This window comes from Taeniopygia guttata, chromosome 5, assembly GCF_048771995.1.
Source record: "Taeniopygia guttata chromosome 5, bTaeGut7.mat, whole genome shotgun sequence".
NCBI lineage: Eukaryota > Metazoa > Chordata > Aves > Passeriformes > Estrildidae > Taeniopygia > Taeniopygia guttata.
The window spans coordinates 14,622,063-14,632,057 of NC_133030.1; positions in this window are offsets into that span (position 1 = coordinate 14,622,063).

Sequence of the window (9,995 nt, forward strand, 5' to 3'; positions counted from 1 at the left end):
CCCACTCTAGTTGATCTTTCCCGTATTGCACCAAGCAAAAGCAACAGGGGCTGACAGCACAGTCTTTTGGGGTGTGGTGGGGTAAGCAGCTGCCAGGTGCTGGGGGAGAACAAGATGATAATCCTGGTTTTGAGACTCCTGAAGATTCCCAACACGCAAAACTTCTGCATTGTCCTTCTGCAGAACACAACATTTAATTAGGATTTTTTTTTTTCTACAGAAAACTGTGTCTTCTGCAGTGCTGCATTGCCTTTCCAGAATGCTTTGAGAACTCTGACAAAACATTCATCTCAGGAAACCTGCAGGCTCTCCAGAGAGGAATCTAAGTCAGCAGCAAGCAGGAGCATGGACTCAAGCACTTCCTTGTGTGCACACTCCTCATGCACACAGGTGTTAAGAGGCAGGTTTTTCTAGGTTTCCCTAGAAAAATGTGGAGTATTTCAGCCTCACTGGTGGTGGAATCTGCTGGCTGCTGACCCTGATCAGAACTTGAAGGTGCTGGTTTGCTCCATGGGGACAAGTTCATGCTTATGGGTACAGTCTTCTCTTTTAAGCCCTGGTCCAATTGCTCTAACATAATTCTGAGTTCCTGAGGCAAGTCAGCACCAGGAGGGGGTGAGAAGAAGGAATTTAATCAGAAAGGAAGACATTTCCCCAAACCTTCATTCATTTTTTGTGTGTGCATTTGCTGGAGTGTCCCTACAGGCACACTCAGCTCTGGTCACTGCAGACTCCTCCAGGCAAAGACAATTTACCCTGACTTTGGAGCTGCCACAGATGAAAGGCACTTAACAAATGCTTCTGAAAGAAGAAAGCCTCTGTACTCCTCTCCTCGTCATTCACTTTCAAATTGATAAGTTAAATACTGTACTCCAACATAAACATTTCTCAGGGACAAAGTATAAACATTTCTAGTGGAGTGCACTTAATACAATTTTGTTTGCCAAGTGGCGCTGCCTCCTCCCAAGCTACGTCTCCGAGAGGGTTTTATTTAAATGGAGATATAAATTAATTGCACTCAGCACAGCCTCTCATCCCAGCTCTCTCCCGCATCCGTACCCTTGGACTCCGTGAAGGCAAGGGCAGGTGGGAGCTGTGGCAGCTGAAATACTGGCAGGACACCACTGCAGCCCTTCCCCTGCCTGCTGCCTTCCTGGTCTCCCTTGACTATTTTTTTTCCATGGCAAGACATATGACTGGATTTGCTTTAGATAGATGGATGCAGATGCAATTCCATGAAAGATCTCCTTCCCAAGGCAGGGGTTAATGCAATGTTTTGTGACCTGGCTCTACAGTGATGGGTGACATCAACTCTCAGACAGCTGGATTAGATTAATATATGTCAGATATTTTAAGGTTTCATTCAGGAGAAAGCCTAATTTTAGACTTTGATTGAATGACCGTCATTGTAATAGCATGGATAATTTCCTTTCAAAATTGGTAAAATTTAAGTTTCGATGATGTCTTAAACTGGGCTCAGTTATTAACAAACCTGAGTTTTCTGACATTTGTCTGTCCCTTCTCTACCTGAATTCCTGTTTAGGTACAAAGTATACAGAGACCGGTTAAACCTGACTTTCCTCCAATTCCTACTCATCATGCATTTTGTTCATCCCTGAAATACTTTGGAGCAAAGAAAGGAAAAGTGCCACCCTTGTGAATGGAAATCAATTTTGCCATCTAGACCAAAATTTCAATGTTTTGCAAAGGAAAATCACAGCAAGTAGCAGAGCCAGGTGTTTTGAGTGCTGTGGAGCCTCCCTGCCTCTGTCACCTTCAGAGGAAGGTGGGCAGTCAAAACTCATCATAGAATAGGGGACCTCAAGGATCATCTGGTCCAACCTTTCTGGGCAAAAGCATGACCTAGAAAAAAAGGCCCAACTGAATTTTAGAAGTATCTGAGGTTGCAGAATCTACCATTTCCCTGTGGAGATAATTCTAAAGGTTGATTGTGCTCATTGTGAAAGAATTTCCTCTTGTGTCTATCTGGAATATCTCCACGAGTAACTCATAGCCATTACCCCTTGTCTTTTCCACGTGAAAAAGGGAGTTTTGATCTTTGCAGCCAGGAGCTTATGAACTGTTTTGGTGGTTGTTTTCTCTTCTGTGAGATGTCAGAACAGCTACGTGGAGGATTTTGCCTGAGAAGTTCCTTCCACAGCAGTCTGACCTGCTCATTACGAAAGCCAAGGGGAGGCCCGGGGCAGGGGACGAAGGCTGGGGATGGAAACTTCAGCTCAAGTGCTAGGAAATCCCATGGATCCCAACCTGCTTGAGACCCCTCCAAAGCTCTGCCCAGCTCCTCCCTACCAGGAGTTGCAATCTGTCAAGTCTGAACAAACAAAGTTGTTCTCACAAAACAGCAGTAATTTTATGGTGCGAGAGGAGAAATGTACAGCCAGCGTCTTGCTGCGCATCAGGAAAACAGCAGCTACCTTTTGTACAGCTCTTGGGTTTTTTTGCCTTTTGTTTTTTAAGATTAAAAACCTCCCAAGGAAGGCTTGCAAGGTTTATGGCAGAGGTATACAAGAAGCGAATTAAAATTCCATAAATATATTTGCTGGCTAAAATTTATATATCCTGTATTCCTCGGGTATCTAATTAGATCCAAGAAGAAAATAGCCCTGCATAGGATAGCCATTTTGTTCAAATAATTTTTAAAAATTGAGCTAAATAATGGCCATTTTATACTGCACACAATATAATTGTTCTTCTTGTATTGGGGAGCAGTTATAAATTATCTGGTGTCCCATTCAGCCTCGTTGCCAGGCCGAGTACCAAACAATTGTGAATATAGTTACTGGGCACGTAAATTCACGGTTTTCTGACAACTACACCGTTACTGCTGCTGCTAACTAACATTCTGCATAAAAAATGCAATCTCTCGGAAAGAAGGAGCATTTGTCTAAGTGCTGACATTGAAACATTCTGAATAACTCCTTGAATCATTTGTACTATTATGGGGAGAAAATGTAATTATTGTAATCAGCCTTGAGTCTGAGGCCATGTTGTTTTAAAAAAAAAAAAAAAAAAAAGGAAGGGAGAGGGGAGGGGGAAACCAGATCTGAACAACGAAAATGAACCTTGATAATGGAGCAGCCTTGAATTCCACTTCATTTATCACACTAATGGATGTCAAGATGACCTCAATCAAACATTTTGTTTTCCAGTTTTAAGCATGGAGAATGTTTTTTTTTTTTCCTCTGGGAACAAAAAAAAAAAAAAAAAAAAAAGAAAGTTATTTAAATTGTTCCTAGTAATTACATTAGAGTAGAAGGTCAAAGTCAATATGAAATAGTATCAACCAACCTTTTGATGAGTCTTGTCCAGGCTCTTTGCTGGCACAGTTCACACATCTCTATAAGCCTAGTGCAAGCTTTATGTTCCTCTTTCCCTATTCCCTGTGTTTTTAAGCTTAATTAGAAATCCCATTTTGTGGTGTTTTTATTTGGAGCCCTAGCAGTATTTCATCTTACATCCTTAAGTAAATGATCATGTGGTTTAAACACCACCTCCCTCACTAACATGCTTCAGGATTGGGTATAGCTGTAAAAAAGGCAGAGAAATCTGAATAAAAAGAAGTTATGTCAACTGCACTTCATGAAAATGTCTTGATTCACCTAGGCCAGAGGGAAACTTGATGAGGTTCAATAGCGTCCTGACCTGGGGAGGAATGGCCCCAGGTACCTTCACGGGTTGGGGGTGACCTGCTGGAGAGCAGCTCTGTGAAGAAGGACCTGGGAATGTCGGTGGATGATGAGCTGACCGTGAGCCAGCAGTGCGTCTTTGTTGCCAGGAGGGCCAGTGGGACCCTGGGAAGGGTTGGCCAGTGGGCTGAGGGAGCTGATCCTGCCCTTCCAGTCAACCCCCCTGAGGCCACTTCAGTGCTGTGTCCTGTTGTGGGCTCCTCTGTACAAGAGAGACAAGGAGCCACTGGAGAGGGTCCAGCAAGGCCACAAAGATGATGAGGGGTCTGGAACATCTTTTGAGTGAGGAGGCTGTGGGCCTGTTTAGTTTGGAGCAGAGAAGGCTGAGAGGAGATCTCATTATTGCTTATAAATATCTCCAAGGTGGGCTAAGAGGATGGTGCCAGACCCTTTTCAGTGGTGCCCGGTGAGAGGATGGGGAGCAATGGCAATAAACTGAAACACAGGAACTTCCACCTCAAATGAGGAAGAACTTCTTCATGCTGAGGTTACAGAGCACTGGAAGGGCTGCCCAGGGAGACCATGGAGTCTCCATCTCTGGAGCCATTCAAACCCACCTGAATGAGTTCCTGTGCCACTGCTCCTGCGACCCTGCCTTGGCAGGGGGCCTGGACTGGATGATCCCCAGGGGTCTCTCCCAACCCTACTACTTCCATGATTCTGTGATTTGATATTTCAGTTCAGTTATCTCAGCAATTGACAAGAGCATCCCAACACCTTCACTTCGCCCCATGACTGGGCAAACTGTTGGCTGGACCCAAATTTCGGCAGGGCTTAGAGCTGCCTCTACTGGCTTGCTGCCTTCTGGGTCATACGACTTAGTTCTGGACACTGAGTGAAAGTGTCCATCCCCCATCAGAAACAAGAAGCTGGGTTTTATGCTGCTGTGCAAGTACAGTCCCTAATATGCACTGCTGCAGCAAGATACATGGTGTATTTTAACTCATTTAATCTGGCAGCGTTTCTGTGTATCCAGAAAGTGTCTTGAGTTATCAAGGACCCGTTTCACAGGTTTCCAAACACGACTGCAAGCTGTAAAAATATGAATTGCTTAAAAGCTATGAATCAATTATTTCACTGAACGCTGGCAGTTTTATTTAAAAGAGAGAAAAATAACAGAAAAATCATATCATCACTCTGAGAGAGAAACCAAAGAGGAACTACCTGTGAGCTTTGATCCTTGCATCCCCCTGTAGCTGTGGCATGTATAAACTTGTCTCTCTTGTATTGTCTTCTGTCCATAGGGCACAAGGCAAATGCAGTTTATTAATGTAAGTGCCCGAGAGTGTTTTGCATGTCCCATCAGTGTAACTTCTTGTAGTTTTTAACCACAACATACAGTTGTCTTGGCGGTCTTACACAATGGTCATAGAAGGCCCTAAAAGAAGATACTGTTGGGTCTAGGTTTTGAACCACATTTGCTACAGCAGATTATGCAAATCCTGTGTTTGGACATCAGAAGTAGCCCAAAGTCCAGGCATGTGGACTGAAGAGATCTGTACTCCCTCTTGCACCATATAAATTGTGAGCTCTTCATTATCTAATCCAAGATTATTCCTGTTTTTTCTACTTTTAACAGGATAATGCAGTTCTCTGTTGGCATTTTCTACTACAGATTGTAACATTATAAGAATATCTGGAGTTTTAATACTGAAACTTTTAAAAATGCTTGTGTTAAAGTCTTTGAACAGCAAAAATACCGTTGGTTTATATAAAAGACATCTTTCTCCTTTAGAAAAAGATTTGATGCAGTAAATGATTTGTAAGAAATTTGCAACTTCCCTCCCTCACCCCAACAAACAGCATCATGTGACATTGTGGGCCGCTGCTCACTTCCATGTGAAGTTCTTGGAGCAGTCTGTGGCAAATAAACTTCTTTGAAATCATCCATATGGTGATCCACCTCTCCTCTCTTCACCAGTCATTCAGCATTTAGGAAAATACTTTGCAAAAAATGTGGAACCATGTGGTCCATGGAAGGGGCCCTCCTGTAGGAAGGGCAGAGCCAGGCTGGCGCAAGTGCCCAGAAAGTATCTGCATGGCAGAAAAGAGCAGGAGCAAACAGGTAAGAGCAGAGGAAAGATGCTTGATGCCTAAAAAGATGAGTATGAAAGGCAGGGTATAGACCTCAGTGGCTTCCTTGGGAATAGCAGTGCACTGTGTAGTAACCTCAGGCTAAAAGACAGACCAGTGAATCATAATAGGAAAAAAAAAAAAAAAAGTGTGGACATTTTTAAGTTAAGCTTTTAAGAATAAATATATCTGTAGAACTTAACATAAATCAGCTGTGTCTTTCCCCCTCCCTCCCCCACCCTCAAACAGTCGCTAAAGCGATTGGAAACATTTGGGTTTCAAAAAAAAAAAAAAAAAAGGAAAGCTATAAGTGCTTTTTCTTTCTTTTTTTTGCCAAATCATGCAGAAGATGCTGGCAGCTGCAAAGATTCAATTATACACAATGCAAAAAATAATTTAAAAAAATAATGGCACTTGAAAAAAAATCGCCTCTCCAGAAATTGCGTGGAACAATAAATCTGTTAATTAGCTAATTAATATTCAATTGGGGTCAGTGGGCTTAATAGAACCTTTTTCTGAGACCCAAGAAATTTTCCAATCACAATGTTAAGCCTGCCCACTTTCATTATCATCTAAGCACAGGCAGTCCTTATCAGGCCGCCAGACGCCCGGGAACAATGCGGCACCATTATCATCCCGGCGCAGCGGGCGCGGGTACCACAGTCGGATGTTGCAGGCTGTGAAGTAAAAATGCTTGAGCATTTAGGGTAATTGATATATGGGTTCTGCTGTATTGTTTAGGGCTGTTTGTTTGCTCTAGTGGTATTTAAGGCAGCGGAGCATCAGAAGATTGATTTTCATTGGTTGTCTTTTTTTTTTTTTTTTTTTTTTCCCAGCAGAATCCAAGACAAGTTGTCAGTGTGGGACCCTGACCAGTAGCATCTGGCAAGAGCTCCCCATGGCACAGGGGTGCTGCTGGCCAGGCACACATGGAAGTGCTGGGGCAGTGTGTTCCCCGTGCCTTCTGCCAAATATTGTCCGGCAGAGATGCTGTGGGAACGCTCCCCTTGGCGGGGCGGACATTAAAACCCACATCACTATAAAAAAGGACACATTTAAACCTGCCTCGCTATAAAAAGTGACAAAATGCAAGATATATGTTATGAGTGGTGGTGGTGGCTGCTTTTATTTATTTTTCCAAGGGACTGCAGTTTTCTGCTGTGAGGCCTGCTGTCCTAGCCCTCTCTTAATATCAAAATATGGAAGTGGGTCCGGTGGCTTTGGGTGTCCCCACTGCCCCCCAGGTTATGAGAGTGCTGTAGATTACAGCTTTTGGAGTTCACTGGACTGAATACGGTTGTTTATGGTATTCCACAACATTTCATAGAACAGTTTGCGAGTGAAATTACATTTGTTGTTTAGCTGGCAGTAAATCCTTCAGGTTAGCATGAAAAGGCCATCTAGGTCCAAGCAGTTTGACACAGGCTCTTTAAATCACCATGCCAGGCCCCTGGCATGTACCATGCTACTCTGATGATTAGGTTGTAAATGGAAAATGCAGCTGGAGTTCTCTCTGCAGAATGGGGACTTGATCTACAGGACCTACCTGCCCCTCCACTGCTTCACCAAGCTACATTTCACAGGCTGTTGCAAGTGACCAAAGAGGGTAAATGTAGCCTGGATACTTTGCAGTTTCAGGTTTCTCAAAAAACTTGTCCATCAAGTAGCAATGCTGCTTTTCCCCCTTGCCATGGGTCCCTCACCAACCCTACATTTGGCTTAGAGAGCATAGAGGGAAAGAGATTTTTTCACTGGAAATGTGGAGATTGGGAAATCCCGTTTGTTTCTTTCTTTCTGTTTCTGATAAAGGATTCAGAACATTTACTTTACAGAAGAATTAAGAGTTTTGCAAGTATTTCCCAGGTGATGTGGCTGTTGGTTATTTGTGTACTTAACCTGAAACTAGAAACTCCTGGTTATGGATGGCTTATCCCTGAACCTACTGGAAAAGAACACTTCAGTTGATTTCTTGCCAGTGAAGTTGCAGCTTAGATGGTTTACAGGTGTGGGCCTTTCATGGTGACACCTCTTACGCCTGGTGCACCCCAAGGAAGTTTTCTCTTGGCACTGCCAGGAGAATGCAGGTGTGTTTTGAACAGGGAGATTCTGGGAGGAGACGGGAAGGTGCTGTACCTGGGGTCACTCCAAAATCTATTCCCAGCTATTGGTAAATGCTTGTCATTTCTCTTCAGTCCTGCTGTGGTTTTTCCACTTAGCTTTTTGAGACCTACTTCACAGTGCTCACAGGCTTTATTTCAGGGGTATGGGCTGAAGAGGGGGAAATCAAATTTTTCCTTTCTCCTTCAACTTTCTTGCAAGTCACTGGACTTTCATATTTATTTCCTGGGTAGCCTATGTGCAATTATTCTGATTAGATCCCTCTTGCCACTTCTCTGCTATAGCAGAGAACACATACACATACCCTAAACCTTAAAAAGAAAATAAAAGCTGTTATTTCCTATTTTCATAAATGAAAAGATGTTTCAAGTATTGGGAGACACTGAAAGAAATTCTGCAGTTTGAAGATACTTCAACTTAACTACTAATTGCAGGGGACCAGTGGGCGTAATTTTGGCACTATATTAGCTTTGCCACTCCATGAATAATTTGCATACAAAATGCTTTATTTTGGCAATCTATTAAAGAGCTATACAGTATTTGTGGCTTATCGCATTCACGCAGGAAGCAGGATCCTTGGCCATCTCGTTAAATTCTGTTGATGCATAACAATTTAAAGCATGGCACAAGCTGGTATGACATTTAAAGATGCCTTCACTTAATTATATTACACAAATATTGGGTTGTTTATCCTTGGGAATAAAGTCTTTTTGAAGTCAAAGTTGGCATGCGTATAAAGGAGTAAATTTTAACTGATCCCTCAAGTGGGCCTCCTAGCTGCAAATTGGGGTTCTTGCATTTTTTAAATTATTTGTGATAAGAAGCATTACACTTTGAATGCAGCCACTGGAGTTTGTTTGGTACTCCCTCCCTTCTTCTCCCCTAATGGATAATACAGTCTTTAGCAATAAATCAGCACATGAAACCAGAGGGGTAACTGTAGGCTGGGGTGAGAAATGGGACAAACAAGGCACTCGTAAAGAGTCCGTGGTTGCAAAAAGCAAAAAGTCCTCAATTTGGTCTTCAACAGGAGTAAAAAAAATCATGTAAGGGGTTATATAGACTGTTTGCACAGAAGCAATGTGGAAATTAGGGTAAAAGAAAAATCAACAGTTTTTTTTTTTTAATCCCCAGAAGGATAATCAGTATGAAGCAAACACTGGAGATTGGGTTTCTCTGTAAATAATAAGTTGAGAGGCTTCAAATCTAAAATTCATATTGTTCACTTTAGCTGGGTGTTCACACTTTATATACATATATATCGCATGCAGAAGCTGAAGGGAAGAAGACTAGAGTGGGCTGGGCAGAGGGGTCTCCAGCCCCATAAAAAGGAGAGATCCTGGATAAGGAAACTGAAACCATTCATTTGCCAGCGTTGGGAAGAAAGTGTGATCATTTTGCTCTGTCAGTGATATTTAAAATAGAGAATTACAAAGTTTTACTTACTGGACAATAAAATAGAAGATTATTCTGTGATTCAAAACTCCTTATTGGAGCAGAAGCCTTCCTCCATTTCCTGCTCCACTTTGACCAGGAAAGAAAAAGGCAAAACCCCACAAATTACTGAACAGTCCTATCTACCCTTACTCATAAATGAGTGGGATGACCTCCAGGTTATGGACAGACCATCACTTAGAGGGTTGTTGCACATCAGTTTAATGGTCTCTGTCCCTTCCTAGACTTATTTTAGAAGCAGAACGTGGTGGCTTGAAATGCCTTTGTGTGTTGGGTTGGAACAAGCAGAAAAAATCAGAAACTAAGTTCACCCAATTCTTGTATAATGTGGGAAAAATGTACAGTATTTCACTCTTACCAAAAACAGCCATAGAGAAGGCAATCACTGAACACAGTTTAGAGTGCTTGTCTAATTATAACTCATAATTTTTTCTGTTGCTTTAGTGAGATACCCTCATAGAAAAATTAACTGTATATCCTGTTTCTTAGCATACCCATTCAGCTATTTGGAGGAGGTTCAAAAAATGGTACAGATAAATATATAAATTTTAATTCTGTACTTCCTCGTAGCCATCGATCTGCTGGCTGCAGCTCTGAGTTGCGGTTTACCCAGGAGCTTCTTTGTCCCTAAAGGTAAAATCT